This window comes from Haliotis rufescens, unplaced genomic scaffold (genome assembly GCF_023055435.1).
Source record: "Haliotis rufescens isolate VD_foot unplaced genomic scaffold, xgHalRufe1.0.p SCAF_16, whole genome shotgun sequence".
NCBI classification, from domain to species: domain Eukaryota; kingdom Metazoa; phylum Mollusca; class Gastropoda; order Lepetellida; family Haliotidae; genus Haliotis; species Haliotis rufescens.
In genome coordinates, this window is record NW_025963846.1 from 27,203,605 (window position 1) to 27,227,850 (window position 24,246).

Below are 24,246 nucleotides of genomic sequence, written 5' to 3' on the forward strand. Positions count from 1 at the left end.
GGTCCCCTGACATTTAGTAAGTAATAAATATAAATGTAAACAGTAAATCATCAGTGACAATCTTGCACATCCTGTTCAGGATGGCAGACAGTCTATGTGCACAAAAATTGGGATTAACAAATAGGATTAGCATCTTATAAATAACAGCAATTAAGTGTTTCAAAGCATATAGATATCATGGCTCCAGTGTAATTAGCCTTTGCAATCAAATGTTCTTCAGACAATGGATGTCGGAAATCAGTCGCTATGACAATACGTTGCGTTTACCAACATGTTACCGTCTGTAACTGGAGTAGTCATGCTTGTTATAGCATTATATGGGGGCTAACCTCTAATTGAACTTGTTGTTGTGAAATCCGGTTCGACGTTTTCTCTTCTCAAGTCTTATAAAACAACCATACAGCCGCTATAGCAACAACTCCTACTAGTGCCCAAGTTTTAATCGGATCAATATATGAATTATTATGCATTAGTTTCGATTTCCTCGCGAGTCCGCCAATTCTTCCAGCCGCGATTTTTGGGGTTTTTTTCCGCGTCACTCTGGACTGTTTTTGTATTTCCTCATTCACTATCTGTTGTGGTGCAATCGGGCTTATTTCCTCGTTCACTTGTGGTTGTGTTTCCGCAATCTGTTGAGTCTCCATTATTATTAAGTGGGGATGTATGTTTAAATTGACACTACCTAGCCGTTATTTAAGCTGTGGTGAGTGGAGCTAAGAACATTCCGTATCTATGATAAAACTCACAGCTTACTGAGCTTAAAGCGTGTTTGATGAATGGGTATTTCTCGAGAGAATCGCATAAATACATGCGATGTTCTGCCGGGATAGGGAGAAACGTACTAGCTACGACTGTGTATAGTTGTAACATAGCCGACCCTATTGTTTTAGTCATGGTAGCTCACAGTCTAAGCTCGTAACGCGCGTACAGTTTTTTTAATTTCTTCATCGGTCATGTTATCAATGTTATCAATTCGGTCAAATATCAAAATATTGGGAACATTTTCCACCGGCTACCAAAGCGGCGAGTCTTTCTCTATGTTTATCTAAAGATGTATCTACATGTTGTTCTGGCTCATCTTTGAGCATTTGTTCAATGAGTTCGTCGCATTCCATAATGTAATACCTAAGCAGATATTTAAGTCTAACATAATAAAATATGACATATCCAATACAACCCATAATAATAAACTGTTGCGAAAGAATGAGGATTTCAAGCCACATTAATACATCATAATAATCGCTAATGTTCAATTTATCGTATTTTTGCTATATTTTTCCTATAATTTTGCCACATTTTCTATAATTTTGCCACATTTTTGCTTTAATTTTGCTTAGCAGTTGCTGTATTTACTATAATTTTGCTATATTTTGTTAAGCAATTGCATAAGCAGCTGGTTGATCGGTTTTTAATACGAGTCTACAATGCTTCGTTGAAGCTAACAATTTTCTGACTTAATCTCGTTCGAGCTTGGTATAAATAACATCATTTTCGCATAAACCTTTCTCGAATGAATCTCGGTCTTTACAATGAAACAGGGCTACCCATTTGAACTGCTCTCTGAGAGCTTTCAGGACAGAGAATTATTTTTGAGTAAGTGCCCAAACGCTATGTTGAGTATGCCGTCCGGAGAATGCTAAATATGAAAGCATATCTTTCTTTTTGGTTAGTTCTTTACTCGCGCTGCAGTCGTCTATTACAAAAAGGGTTGATTCTCCTTTGTATTTTTCGTGACATACTCGTTAACAGTCTTGTAAACGATCGCCCGGATCAACTTTGTGTACCCCATCGTCATTCATTACCAAATCTCTCGATAGGTATGTTATATTAACGCTTATAGTCGGGCACAGAATAATAATATGGGCGAAAACGTCCCGATAATGACTTTGTAAAATATCTAGAATAAAAGCTGTTTTTCCACAACCCGTTTCCCCGCTTATGATAACGCAGTGCGGTTCTTTAGGTAAAAGATTATTAATAGATTGCTTGCAGGAATCTTCCATTCTGTATATTAAGTTGCGCATCCATTATCACGTACAAATATATGTTTAATGTACCAGCTGATTCCTGGAGCTTCGTTATCTGTATAGTGACACCCTCGCTAACATTTTCTATTCTCCTCCCACTACCGTGTAGTTGGTCATCGTCCGTTGTTCGCATGTTGAACCATAGCGCATACTTCGTGGTGAGGTATTCACCCATTGATACACTCCCATGAGACAGATCTTTCACGACCGCGTTAACTTCTGGGTTGCGTTTTATAGCAGGAAGTTTTTTTAATCTCATCCCACTGTTGATAGGCTAGCATTCCTTGACTATATAGCTGGTTAGGGACGCCCTTGGTAGTCAATTCTACTTTTGTAATCTTGGGATTGTAGGGGGGGGGGGGAGGGTGGGGGGGGGGGGGGGGGGGGGGTCCTCGAACAACATTAAAATAGCCTTCAACGACCTCGTGGTGACGTTTTGATTGATATTCCACGTCGTATCTTTTTTTATCCTAGTGATCTTTCGGTGTCGAAGCATGCAATCGTACAAAATGGCTAAACTTCCTGTATACTGGTTACGAATTTGTCTGGATAATTCGGGATCTGTTATCATATCATACTCCAGCAAAATATTGTCAATGGAATAGCTAGCCGTTTCATCCCCAGTGACTTAGATTGCTCTACCGTAGTCATTAAAAGTGAGTTCGTATTCTAACCTATCGCCTAGGGATGCTTGATAAAAGGGCATGTGGGAATCAAGTAATTCAAAGTCGAGCGGAATATAGACTCAGTTACCTAATGCGTTGGCAACGGCCTGATCTTTTACAACGGTACTATCACCACTAGAAGCATCTACACGCAGTCTCAATGTGTTCCGATTACAAATACCTTGGTACTGTAAGTTTTCCCACTCTTTATCCGTTCTCCAGAGATCCATGTAACAATAGTATACATCGCTATCATCGATACTCAAAACCTCATTACCGCTAATTTTAATCGCGACTTTCTTAACGATAGCACGACCTATGTTCTGAACGGGCTCCCTGTTAACGTCAGCAGAAGTCAAAATAATCGTAAATGCTAGTCGGTCAGTTCCCGGAACTAACACATCCTGTGCGCTGAGATTAGGAAAGCAAACCATAAGCGTTTGATTCTGATCAATTGTACTAGGGTTATTATTTATAGTTACAGACTGACGAATTGCTTTGACCCCTAATGGATCTCGAAGTCTATGTTGTGGGTTTAACTTGCGTACGATTGCGAAGACATTATTATATTGAAATTATGTAACCTTATGTTTAATATAAAAATGGATGATTTTAATCTAGATGATTTTCATAACCATGGTACAATCGAAGCGGGTACTGATGAAACCAGCTTTGGTGGCATGAATCTTAACGATGAACTTTTACAATCAACCGTTAATGATTATTACGATACCTTTAAAGACGTTAGTCCTATTGGCCGTGACTATTCAAAGTTTGAATTAGATAGTAAAGGAATATTGCGACTGCGTGGTAAACCTGATATTGATCTTATGAATTATCGTACTCGTAAGCCTAGCCTTGCCTACGATAGCCGCTAAACACGGTGTCAAGATTGTTCGTAATGAATTAGGTTTTGTAGACTACTCTCGATGAGAAAAACTTTCCACGAAGACTACTAAGGTTCTTCGGACTGTGCGTGATGAACTCGGTACCATAGATAATTTGGAAGAACGCTCGAAGGTGGCCTCGGACGGACTCGGAGAAATCTTGGATACCAGGTACCATCCTCGGAGTTCAGTATTAGGGAATTACGAGCTCTTGACAAGGCAATGCAAACAATGCGGGGAGAACTCATCAATAATATAGCCAAGCTATCCGAACTCGATAAGCATATTGCTCATGAGAAAAAAGCATTTAAAAGCATTAGGTTCAGCACTTGGAAAACTCGCTGGGAAAGCCGCGTCTGAACTTCCCGGTATAATAGGGAGTATTGTTTCCTGTCTGTTGAATTTATTAGCTAAGACCACCACTGGGCTTATTCAAAACTTGTTGGCACTGATCGTAGCAATTGCAGGGCTGTTGTACGTATCCGCTAAGAACTATTTAACCAAATCAGTTCGCTAAGAACTATTTAACCAAACCATGAGTAAACCTGCCGCAACTCCACCCACTACAAGCATTGTTTTTTATTTTTAGCCGCAACTTGCGGTGGCACTTGTGGTTGTGCGTCAGTAGATATCTGTTTCGGTGACTGTGGCTTGACTATTCCCGTTTCGCCTGTGTTTGTTTGCGTTATTAATTCGGCGTTAATATCTGAATTTATACCTGGTTTTTGTTGATCGGTAGCAATCACAATTTGATTATTATAACCTATCACTTGACCGATCTTAAGTTCCATATCACTAGGAGACATGTATAGTCCAGGCGCATAAACGTAGTCTACGTTGGCTTGAGCGTAATGTAATACATCTTGATAACGCTTTATAGAAGATGGCATGTCAACTGGTGAATTAATAGCATCCTCCACGTTTGCAACAAACTGCTTTTGCGCATCTAGCGCCGTCCCATGGACGTTCGTGTTTGCGATTGTGCACCAAGAACTACCCATACATAAGTTCTTATTGATTCATTAAATCTTAAAACTCCTGAGTTAGTAAAATTATTTTCTGTTTTATCATATAAATTCATTCCAAGCATTTCCAGGTGAGTGCTCAACCTTTTGGATGGTGAAAGCAACACCACCCTTATAGTTCATTCGATCGTCTCTCCACTCATACTCGAGAGAGCAAAGCTTGGAAGAAGCCGACCCCTTTTCAGTAATTCATCGCTGACTTCTTTAACAGAGTGTGCACCAGCGTACGGAATACCTAGACCATGGTTAACTCCACTAAGACGCCAATCTTTTCTCGTGGAAACATTAAATTCCTGACAAATACGTTCGAATGCCCACCTATTGTACGGATTATTTGATAGTACACGTAAAATGATAAAACAGACTTATTCAGTTCAAATCCTGGAGCATAAAGAGATACACCACATCCCGCTGTTGCACACCATATGGCAAAGTTTAACTGATTCTGCCAAAATTGCATCGGATTGTGAAACCAATCGTGCACCATTTTATCGCTAGTTGCCGTGAACCTGTATTTTTCAAAAATATCAGGGAATTCAACAACAAAATTGGCACCAGAGGCACTTACTAAAATCGACTGATTAGTAACATAAGTTGATTTCATATTTAAGTTATGATATAGTATCATTCTATATTTAATATGTATGTTACACTCCCGGGAATAACAAATGGTCAGTCTTTTGAACTGCTTGTGAGTAGCTGTGTGTGCTGCATATCACTAGTTTCCCTTACCCATGTCAGCCTGTATGTGTGTGTCGCTGTATGTCCTGAATATCACTAGTTTCCCTTTCCCATGTCAGCCTGTATGTGTGAGTAGCTGTGTGTGCTGCATATCACTAGTTTCTCTTACCCATTTCAGCATGTATGTGTAAGAAGGTATGTGTGCTGCATATCATTAACATCCCTAGCCCATGTCAGCCTGTATGTGTGAGGAGCAGTGTGTGCTGTATATCACTAGTTTCCCTCACCCATGTCAGCCTGTATGTGTGAATAGCTGTGTGTGCTGCATATCACTATTTTCTCTTACCCATGTCAGCCTGTATGTGTGAGGAGCAGTGTGTGATGCATATCACTAGTTTCCCTAACCGATGTCAGCCAGTATGTGTCAGTAGCCGTGTCTCCTGCATATCAATAGTTGCTCTTACCCATGTCAGCCTGTATGTGTGAGGAGCTGTGTGTCCTGCATTCACCTGAGTTTCCCTTACCTATGTCAACCTGTATGTGTGAGTAGTTGAGTGTGCTGCATATCACGAGTTTCCCTAGCCCATGTCAGCCAGTATGTGTGAGTAGCTGTGTGTGCTGTATATCACTATTTTCGCTTACCTATGTCAGCCTGTATGTGTGAGGAGCAGTGTCTCATGCATATCACTAGTTTCCCTAACCGATGTCAGCCTGTATGTGCTGCATATCTCTTTTTTCTCTCACGCATGTCAACCTGTGTGTGTGAGTAGCTGTATGTGCTTGCATATCACAAGTTTCCCTTACCCTTGTCAGCCTGTATGTGTGAGGAGCTGTATGTGCTGCATGTTAATATTCTTTTCCTATCCTATGTCAGCCTGTATGTATGAGAAGCTGTGTGTGCTGCATATCATAAGTTTCCCTCACCCATGTCAGCCTGTATGTCTGAGAAGCTGTGTGTGCTGCATATCACGAGATACCCTTACCTATGTCAGCCTGTATTTGTGACGAGCTGTGTGTGCTGCACATCGCTAGTTTCCCTTACCCATGTCAGCCTGTATGTATGAGTACCTGTGATCGGTGCATATTAATAGCTTCCCTCACCCATGTCAGCCTGTATGTGTTAGAAGCTGTGTGTGCTGCATATTACGAGTTTCCCTTACCCATGTCAGCCTGTATGTGTGAGTAGCTCTGATTGGTGCATATTAATAGCTTCCCTCACCCATGTAAACCTGTATGTGTGAGTAGCTGTAAGTGCTGCATATCACTAGTTTCCCTCACCAATGTCAGCCTGTATGTGTGAGTAGCTGTGTGTGCTGTATATCACTAGTTTCCCTTACCCATGTCAGCCTGTATGTGTGAGTAGCTGTGATTGGTGCATATCACTAGTTTCTCTCACCCATGTCAGCCTTTATGTGTGAGTAGTTGTGTTTGGTGCATATTAATAGTTTCCCTCACCCATTTCAGCCTGTATGTCTGTGTAGCTGTGTGTGCTGCATATCACGAGTTTCCCTTACCTATGTCATCCTGTATGTGTTAGAAGCTGTGTGTGCTGCATATCACTAGTTTCCCTTACCCATGTCAGCCTGTATGTGTGAGTAGCTGTGATTGGTGCATATCACTAGTTTCTCTCACCCATGTGAGCCTGTATGTGTGAGTAGCTGTGTGTGCTGCATATCACTAGTTTCCCTTACCCATGTCAGCCTGTATGTGTGAGTAGCTGTGATAGGTGCATATTAATAGCTTCCCTCACCGAAGTCAGCCTGTATGTCTGTGTAGCAGTGTGTGCTGCATATCACTAGTTTCTCTTACCCATGTCAGCCTGTATGTGTGAGAAGCTGTGTTTGGTGCATATTAATAGCTTCCCTCACCCATTTCAGCCTGTATGTCTGTGTAGCTGTGTGTGCTGCATATCACTAGTTTCTCTTACCTATGTCATCCTGTATGTGTTAGAAGCTGTGTGTGCTGCATATCACTAGTTTCCCTTACCCATGTCAGCCTGTATGTGTGATTAGTTGTGTTTGGTGCATATTAATAGTTTCCCTCACCCATTTCAGCCTGTATGTCTGAGTAGCAGTGTGTGCTGCATATCACTAGTTTCCCTTACCTATGTCAACCTGGACCTGTGAGCAGTTGAGAGGGCTGCATATTCCGAGTTTTCCTAGCCCATGGCAGCCAGTATGTGTGAGTAGCTGTGTTTGCTTCATATCACTAGTTTCTCTTACCCATGTCAGCCTGTATGTGTGAGTAGCTGTGTGTGCTGCATATGACTAGTTTCCCTCACCAATGTCAGCCTGTATGTGTGCGTTGCTGTGTGTGCTGCATATCACAAGTTTCTCTTACCCATGTCAGGCTGTATGTGTGAGAAGCTGTGTGTGCTGCATACCACTAGTTTCTCTTACCCATGTCAGGCTGTATGTGTGAGTAGGTATGTGTGCTACATATCACTAACATCCCTAGCCCATGTCAGCCAGCATGTGTGAGTAGCTGTGTGTGCTGCACATCGCTAGTTTCCCTTTTCTATGTAATCCTGTATGTGTGAGAAGCTGTGTGTGCTGCATATCACGAGTTTCCCTTACCCATGTCAGCCTGTATGTGTGAGTAGCTGTGATCGGTGCATATTAATAGCTTCCCTCACCCATGTCAGCCTGTATGTCTGTGTAGCTGTGTGTGCTGCATATCACTAGTTTCTCTTACCCATGTCAGCCTGTATGTGTGAGTAGCTGTGTGTGCTGCATATCACTAGTTTCTCTTACCCATGTCAGCCTGTATGTCTGTGAAGCTGTGTGTGCTGCATATCACTAGTTTCCCTTACCCATGGCAGCCAGTATGTGTAAGTAGCTGTGTGTGCTGCACATCACTACTTTCTCTAACCCATGTCAGCCTGGATGTCTGTGAAGCTGTGTGTGCTGCATGTCACTAGTTTCCCTTACCCATGGTAGCCAGTATGTGTGAGTAGCTGTGTGTGCTGCATATCACTAGTTTCTCTTACCCATGTCAGCCTGTATGTGTTAGTAGCTGTGTGTGCTGCATATCACTAGTTTCCCTTACCCATGTCAGCCTGTATGTGTGAGTAGCTATGTGCGCTGCATATCACTAGTTTCTCTTACCCATGTCAGCCTGTATGTGTGAGTAGCTGTGTGTGCTGTATATCACTAGTTTCACTTACCCATGTCAGCCTGTATCTGTGAGTAGTTGTGTGTGCTGTATATCACTAGTTTCTCTTACCCATGTCAGCCTGTATGTGTGAGGAGCAGTGTGTGCAGCAAATCACTAATTTCCCTAACCTATGTCAGCCTGTATGTGAGGCATATCACTAGTTTCTCTTACCCATGTCAGCCTGTATGTGTGAGTAGCTGTATGTGCTGCATATCACTAGTTTCTCTTACCCATGTCAGCCTGTATGTGTGCGTAGCTGTATGTGCTGGATATCACTAACATCCCTAGCCTATGTCAGGCTGTATGTGTGTGTGGCTGTGTGTGCTGCATATCACTACTTTCTCTCACCCATGTCAGCCTGTATGTCCGTGAAGCTGTGTGTGCTGCATATCACTAGTTTCCCTTACCCATGGCAGCCAGTATGTGTGAGTAGCTGTGTGTGCTGCATATCACTAGTTTCTCTTACCCATGTCAGCCTGTATGTGTGAGTAGCTGTGTGTGCTGCATATGACTAGTTTCCCTTACCCATGTCAGCCTGTATGTGTGAGTAGCTATGTGCGCTGCATATCACTAGTTTCCCTTACCCATGTCAGCCTGTATGTGTGAGTAGCTGTGTGTGCTGCATATCACTAGTTTCTCTTACCCATGTCAGCCTGTATGTGTGAGTAGCTGTGTGTCCTGTATATCACTAGTTTCACTGACCCATGTCAGCGTGTATCTGTGAGTAGTTGTGTGTGCTGTATATCACTAGTTTCTCTTACCCATGTCAGCCTGTATGTGTGAGGAGCAGTGTGTGCAGCAAATCACTAATTTCCCTAACCTATGTCAGCCTGTATGTGAGGCATATCACTAGTTTCTCTTACCCATGTCAGCCTGTATGTGTGAGTAGCTGTATGTGCTGCATATCACTAGTTTCTCTTACCCATGTCAGCCTGTATGTGTGCGTAGCTGTATGTGCTGGATATCACTAACATCCCTAGCCCATGTCAGGTTGTATGTGTGTGTGGCTGTGTGTGCTGCATATCACTACTTTCTCTCACCCATGTCAGCCTGTATGTCTGTGAAGCTGTGTGTGCTGCATATCACTAGTTTCCCTTACCCATGGCAGCCAGTATGTGTGAGTAGCTGTGTGTGCTGCATATCACTAGTTTCTCTTACCCATGTCAGCCTGTATGTGTGAGTAGCTGTGTGTGCTGCATATGACTAGTTCCCCTTACCCATGTCAGCCTGTATGTGTGAGTAGCTATGTGCGCTGCATATCACTAGTTTCTCTTACCCATGTCAGCCTGTATGTGTGAGTAGCTGTGTGTGCTGCATATCACTAGTTTCTCTTACCCATGTCAGCCTGTATGTGTGAGTAGCTGTGTGTGCTGTATATCACTAGTTTCACTGACCCATGTCAGCGTGTATCTGTGAGTAGTTGTGTGTGCTGTATATCACTAGTTTCTCTTACCCATGTCAGCCTGTATGTGTGAGGAGCAGTGTGTGCAGCAAATCACTAATTTCCCTAACCTATGTCAGCCTGTATGTGAGGCATATCACTAGTTTCTCTTACCCATGTCAGCCTGTATGTGTGAGTAGCTGTATGTGCTGCATATCACTAGTTTCTCTTACCCATGTCAGCCTGTATGTGTGCGTAGCTGTATGTGCTGGATATCACTAACATCTCTAGCCTATGTCAGGCTGTATGTGTGTGTGGCTGTGTGTGCTGCATATCACTACTTTCTCTCACCCATGTCAGCCTGTATGTCTGTGAAGCTGTGTGTGCTGCATATCACTAGTTTCCCTTACCCATGGCAGCCAGTATGTGTGAGTAGCTGTGTGTGCTGCATATCACTAGTTTCTCTTACCCATGTCAGCCTGTATGTGTGAGTAGCTGTGTGTGCTGCATATGACTAGTTTCCCTTACCCATGTCAGCCTGTATGTGTGAGTAGCTATGTGCGCTGCATATCACTAGTTTCTCTTACCCATGTCAGCCTGTATGTGTGAGTAGCTGTGTGTGCTGTATATCACTAGTTTCACTTACCCATGTCAGCCTGTATGTGTGAGTAGCTGTGTGTGCTGCATATCACTAGTTTCTCTTACCCATGTCAGCCTGTATGTGTGAGTAGCTGTGTGTGCTGTATATCACTAGTTTCACTTACCCATGTCAGCCTGTATCTGTGAGTAGTTGTGTGTGCTGTATATCACTAGTTTCTCTTACCCATGTCAGCCTGTATGTGTGAGGAGCAGTGTGTGCAGCAAATCACTAGTTTCCCTAACCTATGTCAGCCTCTATGTGAGGCATATCACTAGTTTCTCTTACCCATGTCAGCCTGTATGTGTGAGTTGCTGTATGTGCTGCATATCACTAGTTCCTCTTACCCATGTCAGCCTGTATGTGTGCGTAGCTGTATGTGCTGGATATCACTAACATCCCTAGCCTATGTCAGGCTGTATGTGTGTGTGGCTGTGTGTGCTGCATATCACGAGCATCCCTAGCCTATGTCAGCCTGTATGTGTGTGAGTCGTTTTGTGTGCTGCATATCACTAACATACCTAGCCCATGTCGGCCTGTATGTGTGTGTGGCTGTGATTGTTGCATATCACTAGTTTTCCTTACCAATGGTTGATATATACACCTGGAACTTAATTAACCGCCAACGAACTAAATATGACACAGAATAATTATGAATACCGAAAATAAGCAAACAATGATTAGTTATTAGACAATATGGCCCTTTCCCCACACCATCACACTGACAATGCCACGATCAACGCGATTGCTGTTGCATGCACTGCACGTGAAGCACAATACCCTTGAATTTTCTGAAATCAAGTATGGATTTTTACCTTTGCACACCTTGAAAGGTACACATTTCTTGACATAGACTGTCTGATCGTTGTAAAACACCATCATGCCACGTCGTTGACTGTCAGAAGCATTAAGATGGCAGGTTATTGGAATGAATAATGCAGGATTGTCTTTTAGGGAAATTGGACGGCATCTTGGACGTCACCATTCCGTAATTGCAAGATTAGTGCAAAAATACCGTGCAACAAATGAAGTTAAGGATAGACCACAGCCAGGTCAGCCTTGAAAGACATCCAGGGGGGAAGATGCAGCGTTATTACGGCTGGTTAGGCGACGTCCGTTTGACAACGCTACAGTTTAAAGATCGCAGTGGCTAGTTGGCCGAGCAATTTCAACCAGAACCGTCCGAATTCGTTTGAAGGCAGCGGGGTATGGAGCCAGAAGACCAATCAAACGTCCACTGTTAACACAGGAACACAGACGTTTGGCGTGGTCAACTCAACGTCAGAACTGGAACATTCGATCATGGAGGAGAGCTCATTTTTCGGATGAAAGCCGGTTCCTTTTGCACATGGTGGACGGGCGTACACGTGTCTGGAGGCATCCAAATACAGCCATGGCCGAACGCAACATCCTTGAAACCATTCCTTTTGGTGGTGGGTCCGTAATGGTGCGGGGTTGTGTATCTTTCTCATGTAAACTGGACTTGATCAGTGTGCATGGCACTCTTAACGGACCTCGATATCAGCATGATATCTTGGAGACGGCAGTTATTCCCCATTTTGATAAACATCCATTGGCCACAAGACCGATATTCATGGATGACAATGCCCGACCTCACAGATCACGTGCTGTCCGCGAATGTTTACGTCAGAATGCGATTGAGACATTTTCTCTGCCAGCACGAAGTCCTGATCTCAATCCCATAGAGCATCTTTGGGACATTTTAGGCCGTCAAATTCGAGAAAGAGACCCACCTGTCCAAAATTTACGTGAACTCGATGCTGCTTTGCATGAGGAGTGGGCTAGAATACCTCAACGTCAAGTTCAACGTTTGATTCAGGGAATGAGGAAGCGTTTGGCTGACGTTACTCGTGCACAAGGAGGACACACCAAATATTGACATAAACTGTGTTTTGGGCTTCTTTAGACATTGTTCCAGGATTCCACTGATTCAAATTTGAAGCAACCATTTCAGTAACCGCTGTGTGAAAAAAGTAATTTTCACTTTGTTTTTGGTGCAAATTATTTATTTTTCTAAAATGTGACCATTTGATAATAAAATTCATCAGTATGCTTCAAACTCATGTTTTCTCTGTGATTAGTGTCCCTTTTAAGCATTGAACATCACTAGACACACGTATGTAAAAGGATTTTTTTGTTAGGTTGCAACAAGGTTGACTCATTGATATAAATATGGGTGGCGCTTAATTAAGTTCCAGGTGTATATAATACGAACAAACCCTAATCCTCTGAAAATGACAATATTGGGGCCGAAAGCAATTTCTGCCTCAATGTCTCAAATGCTTGCTGGCACTTATCATTCCAAACAAAAGTAGCCCTTTTGCGAGTAAGCCCAATCAATGGTGAGGCTATCTCTGAAAAGTTCTCTACAAAATGCCGATAGTAACCCACTAAACCTAAGAAATTTCAGTTTGGTTTTCTGGTTTTGGCAACTTTTTTATCACCTCAGTTTTTTTCCTGGTTACACTGAACTCCATCTTGAGAGACTAAATGACCCAAAAAGGTAACTTGTGTTTGGAAAAGTAAACATTTCTTTGGTTTTAGCTTCAAATTCGCCCCTCTGAGCTTGGTAAACACTAACCTAAGATTTGTTAGGGCACTTTCAAAATCAGTTCCAAACACAATGACATCATCAAGATAGCAAAGACACTTTTCCATTTCAATAACCCCAAAACTTTGTTCATAAGTCTTTCAAACGTGGCAGGCGCATTTGTTAAGCCAAAGGGCATAACATTAAAATGAAATAAGCCTAGATGCGTTGTGAAGGCAGTTTTCATTTTGTCTTTTGGGTCCATTTTTACTTGCCAGTAGCCACTAGTCAAATCAAGCGTACTTAACCATTTATTCCCGCTAAGTGTGTCAAGTGTATCATCTATTCTGGACAAAGGGTACGCATCTTTCTGCGTGACCGCATTCAATTTTCTCAAATCTATGCAAAATCTACACGAGCCATCTTTTTTTCTAACCATACAAACCGGGGCTGACCAGGGACTGTCACTTGGTTCTATGATGCCCCGTTCCAGCATCTTGCCAACCTCTTCCTCAACTACGGTCTTTCTAGCTAAGGGAACTCAGTGAGGAGGTAATTTTGTTGGAGGAGCCTCTCCAGTTTTAATATCATGTGTGACAAGATCAGTTTGACCAATTGCACCATCCTGTCCAATAAATATATCCTCAAATTGACTAACTAGATTTGACAAGGACTGTTTCTGATCAGAGGTCAACTCAGCCAAACTACCATCCACCAGGGATTGTAAGTGAGGGGCAAGTTTGTGTCCATTGTCTGTGGACGTCTTCTCCTGTGCAACCTCAATGACTTTATCTACAGGACTCAGGGTTCCCATCACTGCAGATGGACCTATGTGTACAGACTTATCATTCTAATTCAATACCGACACAATGACCTTGTCCAGACATGGTTGCACTAAACCTTTGGCTACAAACAACCCTTGACCCTGCCAATGTCTATTTGGTTCAACTGCACTCTCCTCCAAGAGCAACGGAAACCTATCAACCTTACACTCCAGAATCATTTTGGACTGTGCGGGAACTTTTGCCTTCTCTATAAGCCTTATTCTAGCACAACCAGAGGATGTTTGTTTGAATAACCTGATTTTGCCTTTAGCTGTTTTCAAAATATCCCCGTTGTATTTCTCGAAAAAGTCCATACCGAAAAGGCCAGTTAGACCGTCAAGATCAGCCACAACAAAACGGTGTCCAAAACACAGACCATCAACCTCAAAATCAAATATGGCCTGACCCTTGACTTCCAACTGCTTACCATTTGCCGTAACCAGATTTATTTCACTTTCCACCAGCAGATCATGACAAAACCCAGTCTGGCAAATTCCTGACTGGACAAAAGAGAAATGGGAGAACCTGTATCAATAAGCATAGAACTTTGACCACCATTCAATGCAATATTTGCATAAAGGCACTTTTGATCCCCCTGAACATTACGTACATAGACAATTTCCTTAGTACGGCCTGGGGACCCCTCACTGTTACCACTAGGCAACTCAAAAACATCACTACTCTCAGCTAGGCCTTCAGGTTTCTGAACCTGACAAGACTGAGCTGAAGTGTCGGCCGTCACCTCAGCCCAAATTAGCTTCCCGACACAATGGTCGTACCCTTTTCAGCATTGTCCTTGTTTTTCTCCAATTTTGAACACTCCCTAGCAAAATGACCCACTTTTTTACAGTAGAAGCAAGCGCCCCTTCTAATTTCATCATTGGGTTTCAGCTTCAGCATAGTTTGCTTGAATGTTTCAAACTTTTGATCAATCAATTCGGTTATTGCCTCTAAAGTAAGCCCTTTGTTTGCTTGATCTTGGGTTTCTGTTTCTTCCAATTTGACAGCACAAATTTTACTACAGGTACCAAATGGCTTCTTGAACCTACTGTCCTCAGCTGCTTCATACTCCATCGCATAGGATATAGCCTGTTCTAGAGTCTGGGGATGACTAAAAGTTACCCTTTTTTTCATCTCGAGAATGTTTAGACCCGAAACATATTGATCTATAATTTGAAGCTCAAGGGAAGTATATGGGATTTCAGGATAAGCAAGCAAAGCTAATCTACGAAGCTGATACCCATAGTCAGAAGCCGAATCGTCCTTGCCCTGACGCCTATTTCGGAACTCGCAGCGATATGCTACACTCCTCTATTTTGGATTGAACCGTTGTGTCAGAACATTTTTGATTGCTACATAATTGCTCGGCTGACCATAAGTAAGATTACTAAGTAAAGCATGTGGTGTACCACGCAAACCCATTAACAATTGCTGAGCTTTTTCATACTCATTCCAACCATTCCATGCTACTTGCTCAAAATGAACAATATAATCCTGCCACTCTGTTTTTTTTCCATCAAACGTATCAGGTTGTTTTTCCCGTCTCTGAACCCTAGAACAAAAACTTTGTTCCCTAACCCTACTCTGATATCTGGAAGAATTTGCTGTTCCCACTGTGCTACCCATATGTACTGTACCTATTGGTGTCATTGATGGTTTACCTTGCCCACCCTGTAGTTGCAATGACTCAAACCTAACAGATCTACTACTGTTACCACCAGGATTTGACAGCTGCTGGGAATCCACACCAGAATTTGGAAAGTCACATTCCCTGTACCGGTAGGACCAGCATGTACCTGCTCCAGGTCTCCCTCCCCAAGATCTATCAATAGTGGCTGGATAACCTGTTGTGAACCATGGTAAGGTGTTGAGGTATATGGCAACCTACTGACAGATGGTACATCATAATAAGCGTCCTCCATTACTGAGGGTACTAATAAATCAGAGGGGCCAGACAAATTGTAAGCAGCTTCCATTTATTCTAACTTCTTATGTACCCTACCAAAAAAATAAACACTTCACATCTACAATCCGGGTCACGGCACCAAATGTAATAGGAACGGCTGTCACAAACAATGTCTCATGCTTTGCGTTGTGTTCGTCATTCTTAACCTACAACCGACCTATTTCCCAGTTCTTTTAGGATGTAGAGGAGTGATTAGAAAAATAAATAAACAAAGTCAGAGTAACAAAATATATAGTTTATTCAATAAATCAAGGAAACTCAAATTATAAACCTAGCCCCCACCCTCAAAATCCTAAAATTACCCAACATGCTGTTTTGACCACTTTTCTACCTAGCCAGTTTGCCCTACATCACTCCCAAGATAATCCTGCATCCCTGCTATGCACTACACTTCCGTAAAATGTCACCCGTCCCGCCCACTATCTTACCGGTTTCCCAAAGAGTCTTAACTCTACCAAATTCCTCTCATATTTTATTAAAGAACATTTGGACATAGATCCCCACAGATCTACTGGGAACTAACTCCGTCACGGAGTTATGAGTGGTGCGGTCACCTCACCTGTATCGATCAACCAATAACGCAAGACAGTCTACCCCTTACTTACTTACTTACTTTGGAGATTTAACGTGCGCTTTCCGACTGATGCGTATTTCGCACACGGGCCCGGCCAGGCCATTTAATGTGTTTCCGAAAGGGGCGAAAGTGGTGTGCGCAACCCAAGAGGGGGCTTTAGGGGTTGCTTATATAGAATTTGGGAATTTTGAGATTTGGAATAGATGCCAATGGGGTAGGGGAGGAGAACTAAGGGAGCTGGGTATGGTGGATGTTTGTGTGTTTATGTAATTTTGATTAGGTGGATTATAGTGTTTTTAGATGCGTTTTATTAGTTCCGTTTTGATTAAGAATACGCCTAAGGCCTTGAAGTTTTCTAGTTTATTTTGTGGGTTTAGTATTGCTTCTAGAGTGAGAGCCTTGTTTAGATTGAGGGTGGTTTGTAATGCGGTTCGATGTGTTAGGTAGTGTGTGCAGTAGATGAGTGCGTGTTCTGGGGTTTCTAGTTGTTTGCAGTGTGGGCAGTTACCTGTAGTATGTTTTTTTATTTTTTTTAGGTGGTTATTTAGGTTGGTGTGTCCTGTTTGGAGTTTAGTGATTACTCTGTCGATTTTTTTTGATGGATGGTGAATTTTTGGTTTGGTTAGTGGTTTGCTGAGTACCTTTTTGATTTGGCTATTTGAGTTAAGATATAGGTTATGCCATTTTTTGGTGATTTTTTGCTTATTTACACTTTTAATTTCTGATTTTGAGATGGGTAAGTTTAAGCTTATTTCTGGGATTTTGAGGGATAGTTTAGCTGCCTTATCGGCGTTTTCATTACCGTATATTCCTACGTGGGCGGGTATCCACAAGAAGGTTATTTGTTTGCCTGCGTTAGTTAGGTCGTTGGAGCTTTTAAGTATTAGATTTATTAATTTAGGTCGGTTTTTGGTATTTTTGTTTTGGAGGGCTTGCAGTCCACTTAGGGAGTCGGTAAGTATTAGGATTTTATTGTGGTTTTTGGATTCTTGACTATGGAGGGCTGAGGCCATGCCCATTAGTTCTGCCGTGAATATTGATTGGTTGTTTGGGAGTCGGAAGGATTGTGTAGTTTTAGTTGGTTGTGTGGTATGGACTCCGAAACCTGTGTGTTTGGAGGTCGGATCTGAAGATCCGTCCGTGTAAATGTGACACCAATTTGGCCAATTTTCGTGTATGTATGCTAGTGTGGTGGTTTTAGCTATGTTTGGGTCGGTTTGTTTATTTATTTGGCTAGCTAGTGTTGTGTCTATTTTGGGTATTTTAAGTTTAGGGGTGAAGATATTTGATTGTTTGCAGTTTTGTTTAAGATTTTTAATTTGGTGTTCATTTAGGTAGTTTGTTATTCTTTGGGATATTGGGGTAAGTAAGGGGTGTTTACGAGATAGAGCTTGGTTTTTGGGGCTGATATTTTGGTTTATTAAGTTTTGGATTAGAGGGTTTGATTGGGATGCGGCCCAGAAATTTAAGCTTAGCTGTTCCCTGCGTAGACTTAGTGGCATTTCTCCTGTTAAGGCCTGAAGTGAAGTGTAGGAGGTGCCATGTTGGGTGCGTGTAATTAGTTTGAGAGCCTGATATTGTATTGAGTCAAGTTTTTTAGATAGAGAGTTGTTTAGGGTGTTGTATATGGCGCAGCCGTAGTCTAGTTTTGATCTAATTAGTGATATGTAGAGAGAGAGGAGGGTATCTTTGGAGGCTCCCCAGTTTGAGCCAGTGAGGCATCTTAGGGTGTTTAGGTCTTTACTGCATTTAGTTGTTAGGTTTTGGATGTGAGCATCCCAGGTGAGATGTTCATCGAAAATAAGTCCTAAGAATTTGGTTTGTTTTTGAAATTTGATTGTTTGGTTGTTTAGCTGGAGGATTGGGGAGGCGGGTTTCATGTTTTTATGTTTGAATACTATTCCTGTTGTTTTTTCTGAGTTAAGGGAGAAGCCCCATTTGTCAGCCCATTGTTGTATTTTATTAAGAGATTTTTGGAGTAAATTTTGGGCCATATTAATGCTTTTTGTGCGGATCCAGAGGGCGCCATCATCCGCGAATTTGGATGTGTTTATTTTAGGGGATAGGCCCTCGAAGAGATCGTTTATCATTATATTAAAGAGTGTGGGGCTGAGGATACTGCCCTGGGGAGTGCCATTTTCTAGGGGACACTGGTCCGATAGAGTATGGTCTATCCCCACTGTTATTTTACGTTCGTTTAGAAAGTCCTGAATGTAGTTTATTATTTGTCCTTTTAGTCCTATTTTTTTAAGTTTTTGTATTAGCCCGTTGTGCCAAACCATGTCGAATGCTTTGGAGAAATCCAGAAAGATGCCTATTGTGTATTGTTTGTTGAGTTGTCCTGTCTTGATGTCCTGTTCTAGTCGGGCGAGATTATCTAAGGTTGAGCGGCCAGGAGTGAAACCGCTTTGATCTGTGTTTATGATGTTATTTTGAGTTAAGTAGTGTTGTAGTCTATTTTTGGCCATAGATTCCATTACTTTACATAGGTTTGAGGTTAGGGATATTGGTCTATAAGAATTTGCCTGGTTAGTTGGTTTATCGGGTTTAGGGATAGGGATGACTAGTGCCTGTTTCCAGGGAGTTGGTACCTGTCCGTTTTGATAGATTAGGTTATATAGTTTAAGTAGTGCCTGGAGTAGGTTGGGGGGGAGTTTTTTGATTATTTGGTAGGATGTTAGGTCTAGTCCTGGGGCAGTTCCCTTTTTCCTATTTTGGAGTACGTACTGGAGTTCTTCCATTGAGTAAGGTTGGTTTATTTCGAGGTTATCATTATTTGGTTCTTTAGTAGGTTTGGTTTCTGCTTTAAGTTTTTGTTGGAATTTTTCGCTGAAGTTATTGTTGCTGCTTATGGCCGAGAAGTGGTTTGCTAGGTTATTTGCCTTTTCGGTAGGGTTCGTTGAATTGTTTATGTTGGGTGTTTTTTTGTGACGTTTTAAGCCTCTAATGGCGTGGATTTTTCGCCAGACTGTTCTGGCATCTGTGCGATTATTTACTCCTTCACAAAATAATTTCCAATCTTTGGTTTTAGCTATTTTGACTAGTTTTTGGACCTTGTGGTTTAGTTCGTGAGCTACCGTTATATGGTTATGGTCGCGTTTGGCTCTATTGAAGGCTGTTTTACGTTTGCGTCTAGTTTGTTCTATTTCCTCGTTCCACCATGGTACCGAGGGTTTGCCTACGTTATTTGTTTTATAAGGTATTGATGCTTTGGCTGCGTTAATTATGTAGTCTGTTAGGTTTTTGCAGTAGATTTCTGGGTCCTTATTTTCTAGTTTGGTTAGGTTGGCTTGGTTGCAGATATCCTGAAATTTGTCCCAGTTAGCTTGGTTATAGTTGAATTTTGGTTCTAGGTTTTCTGTTTGGGTAGGAACGTTTGTATTGCCTATGGTAATGTTTATAGGGAAGTGGTCACTACCTAGTGGGGCGTCGTGAACTTCCCATTGAGTACTTTGGGCCAGATCTGGGGTGCATATGGTTAGGTCGATAGCCGACATTTTAAGGTTTTTCTTATCGTATCTAGTTGGTTGGTTATTGTTTAGGAGTACAAGGTTATTTGTTTCTATCCATTCAGAGATTAGTTTGCCATGATTATCTATTTTTTCATCTATGCTCCAGGTGGGGTGGTGAGCGTTAAAGTCTCCTAGGAATATAGTTGATTTATTGCTTATTTGCAGTAATTTGTTTAGGTCCTCAGCTTGAATTTTTTGTTCTGCCCAGTGGTATATGTTAATGATGTTTATTTTTTGGTTTTTGAGAGTTATTTGGATGCCGTTTGCTTCTAGGTTTGGTGTGTTTATTTTGATTTCTTCATAGTTAATGTCTTCTCTGATTAGTATTATTAATCCTCCTGCGGCTCTAGCGGTTTTAGGTTTGGCTCGGTCTGTTCTAACTGAGTTGTAGTTTGGTAGAGTGAATTTAGATTTTTTTGAGAATTTGGTTTCTTGGATACAGGCAATGTGCGGACCCTTATCTTGTTTAAAATTTGCTTTTAGTTCGTGGCCGTGGGAATTTAGTCCATTGGCATTCCACTGAAATATGTTTAGGCCTTCCATTATTTGGGCTTTTAGTGTTTGGAGGTTAGGTTTTGATTTAGGCTAGGGGTTTTTACTTGGTTGAGGTAGGGCTAACTAATTCGAGGCCTATGCTGAAGAATTCGTAGGTAAGGGTTGTCAGTTTAAGCTTATTTGCTACGGTATAGAAGGCTTTAGTGCTAGCGTTTGGGTTTATTTCCTTTAGCATGTATGCGAGAAGGATGGTTAAGTTGTTTAGTTTGTTGTTTGATATTTGCTGAGGCCTGTGTTTAAAGGTTTTGGTTTTTTGGGGGGTTGAGAGAGTTATTTCGTTTATGTCTTCCTCGGTTGTGCATTCATATTCTTCTGTGTTGTTAAGTTTAGTTTCCTCACATTCCATGGGGGTGGTTTGCGTGCGTGCTTGTGGTAGTGGTCTGGATGTGGTTTCCTTACTGTCTAGGTTTTCGGGTTGTGATTGCTTGGGATCGGTTGTTGTTGCCATAGCGGCTGTGGTTTGTATGGTGCCGGGTTGGGTTGTGGTGGGCGTATTGTTGCTTGTTTTGCGTGCAGGTGTGGATGTTGTGAATGTGCTAGTGGAGGGTTGTGGGATGGACGTGTGGTGGATGTGTGTTTTGGGTGCTGGGTGTACTCTTTGCAGGATGCCATCCCATGCCGAGTTTAAGTGTGGGGTGTTGTTTGGTTGTGGTGTGGGTAGCAGAGGTTGTTTTGTATGCTGTGATTGTCTTTTTGTTTGGAGTTTGGCCGTGTCGATATTGATGTGTTTGTTGGCCTGTTGTGTGAGGGTGTGTCTATGAGGGCAGTGGTTGGATAGTGAGGAATGTTGTATGCTTTTACAGTGTATGCACCAGGGTGTGCATGTCCCTGGGCAGTCAGTTTGGGCGCATTTCCTGCATTTAGTTTTTTGGAATTTACATTGATTGGCTGTGTGGTTGTATTGGAGACAGTTAGAGCATTGTTTAACTTGTTTTATGTATGGTTTGACTTCTAATTTAGTGGTTGCTCCGAAGGAGATAAATTTAGGTGCTTCTGGATATTTAGCTGATTTTTGGAAATTGATTATGACTATTGGTGTGTTTGAGATTTTACCGTTTCTATTTGAAGTTATTCTTCGGGTGCTAGTTATTTTAGGTTGGGGGTACATATCTTGGTTATCGTTAGCGTCTTGTGCGTACATGTCTAAGTCTTCGTTGTTTTCTTTAGGATTTACTCTGATTACGCCCCTAGTGAATAGCTGCCAGTTTGGGGTTTGATGAGTTACTGTGTATTGGAAGATTTGGGTGATTTTTTTGGCTGCGTTTAGGGAGTCCTGGTCTGGGAAAATTATTTGGAAACCTTTGTTAGCCTCTTTAATTTTGTCGAAGTGAATTTTGTGCTGTTTGAACCAGATTCCTACTTTATTGGCTGTGAGACATTTTGAAAGGACGTTTATGGGGCCTGTAGCGCAAAAGTAAAGGGCGAATGTGGTGATGATGGATGCGGGCGACGTGTTTGGTGGTGGTTGTGTGTTGGAACTGTCCAGCTTCCTTTTTTTGGTGTTTGTTGTGGGGATCGGCGATACGGCTGTTTTGATGGGTGAAGCTACTGGTGATTTGGAGCCGAAACCGTCAGGTATGAGTGGGATGGATGTCCTCCCGGAAGTGTTGTGGGCTTCCGAAGGTGTGGGTGATTCTGTTTGGTGGATGTCTGCCTGGGTAGTGTTGCGGGAGTCGGACATGTTTTGCGGCTAGTGGGGTGAGGTGAGTGGATGTGGTGAGTGTGTTTGTGTGGAGTGAGTTGGTAGTGAGAGTGTGTTTTTAGGGAGTAGGTGGTGGGTACTGGTTGAGAAGGTTTGTTGAGATGTGTTTAGGTTTTTGAGATTGTTATTTAGGGGTTGTGGATTATCCTATTGTTTACCTATGAGGATTTTTAGTGTTTTTGTGGATTTGCGGGCTTGGGTGTGAGAAGATTTAAGAGAGAATGTGGGTGTGTGTTTTGATAATTACCTCCTCTGCTGGCTATCAGTGAAACTGTGCTGGCTTGGGAGGCTTTGCTGGGTGAGGTTGGCTTGGTGGCTGGTTGGCTTGGGTGGCTTGGTAGGCTGGAGAGGTGTTGCTAGCTTGGAGTACAAACTGCGACTGCCCTGAGTCTACCCCAGGTGTCAAGCCCCCTTATATTTGCCGCGCCAACCGACCTCTGACCTCTTCCCGTACTTACACTAGACGCGATTGGTCAACAATCCGCCCGTCACCCAATCAGAACGCTCCTATCAAACGCACTGACCGGAACTTGAAACCAAAATGCACCCACGTGCCGACCATGCGATAGGAACCCAGCTGGGAATAAACATTTCCCCCATTCCACGACCAATAGGTAAGTTATAAAGAAATATAAAGGTGGTAAATTGACTACGAGTCACCGGGAGTACACGGCATAAGTTACGGTATTCTTTTTAATAAAACAGTAGTTAATATTTTCATTTTTGAAAATACGTTTCTGTCACATATGTGATAATATCTTAGTTCTACAGATTCACTCAAATTGTATTGAATAAAACATGTCAGTGTTATTTTGTATTTCCACCTAGCATTAAACTATTTTGTTATTTCTAACATGAATACTACATCCCCTATTGTATACTGCACTAACTGTATAGTGTTCATTGCTCACACACAACAAATCTAGTCAATATAGTGTGACTTATTTTCACGGTCGTCGCTATTTTACACACTTTTCGAGACAGTGTGTTAGCGTTAGTTTAGACTATCGCGCTTTTCAAGGGAGACAACTCAGCGCATGTGTCCAATTCGCGTCTTATATTGCAAGCTAATTAAACTCAGCCAGTTCGCGTGTTTTAAGACTGCTTATGACACTATGATAAAAGGACATGCCATCAATTTTCCGCTATTAATCAGCGCATATATCGTCAGTTGAGTGGTCATGTCGTTTATGTGTTTACGTTAGGCGTGGCGGACGTCATATGTTGTATTGAGACGGTAGTCATGCGATAAGTTTGTCTGACATTTATAGACAGAACCCAGCTACCGTAATGTTTTCGATATTACCGGCCATGTTCTTTGAACACTTTTCTTCCCATATCTGCATATTTTGTTTTCCCACATTGCGAGGCATATGTAATTTTGTTTAAGTAAAATAGGCGTCATTATTATTTTAGAAATCAAATGGTTGCTCGTTTTGCAAAGAATAGTTGATTTTATCTTGATCTGCTTCACAGTTCTGATTTTTTCCCATTTGTGTAAATTTTTCAAAGTTGTGATTTAGAAAGTTTTAATCAGACATCACATAGCATCTTGTACCGACAGTTAATAATATGAGCAATATAATGTATCTTTATACCCAGTAAACATCTCGTCATGGCCTAATGTAATTTTAAAACCTCAGAATGTTAGAAAATAAGTAGGTTTATAAGTACAAAATATTGCTTCTAATTGATTCATATTTTGAATATTACTTCAGATTAATATTATAATGTTCCACATGATAATTATATTGAGACTTTTATCCTAGGTTATGTATTATTAAACACTGGTTATAGGCCTATCTATTTTGTTTCAATTTGAAAGAGTTTCTTCAAGTGACTTATTATGGGACACTTCAAAGAAAGACTGCATTAAAACATCAAACAGAAAATAGGTTATTAGTATTGAAATAGGTTACTAGTAGTTTACAATATTCAGCTTAGGCAAACTCTTTTTTCTTAATTTCTAAATTAACAGTCAAATATGACCAATTCTATTAATATTTCTGATCAGATGTTATTGTATTCTTCATTCTTCACAAAGTATATGACACTTTAGATGTACATAACATTTGTATGGCAGCACATTATGTCTTCAATGTA

The 24,246-nt window shown here is 41.7% G+C and overlaps 1 protein-coding gene and 1 long non-coding RNA gene across 3 annotated transcripts in view; both read left to right on the forward strand.

Moving 5' to 3' along the window:
• Window positions 1-24,246, forward strand: part of LOC124113942 (splicing factor 3B subunit 4-like) — a 143,113-nt gene that overhangs the window by 63,121 nt on the left and 55,746 nt on the right. The window lies entirely within an intron of this gene.
• Window positions 22,674-24,246, forward strand: part of LOC125381022 — a 44,988-nt gene continuing 43,415 nt past the window's right edge. For both annotated transcript variants that reach the window (XR_007221640.1, XR_007221639.1), the window contains exon 1: window positions 22,674-22,757. This is a non-coding gene — a long non-coding RNA (uncharacterized LOC125381022). The remainder of the gene's footprint in view (window positions 22,758-24,246) is intronic.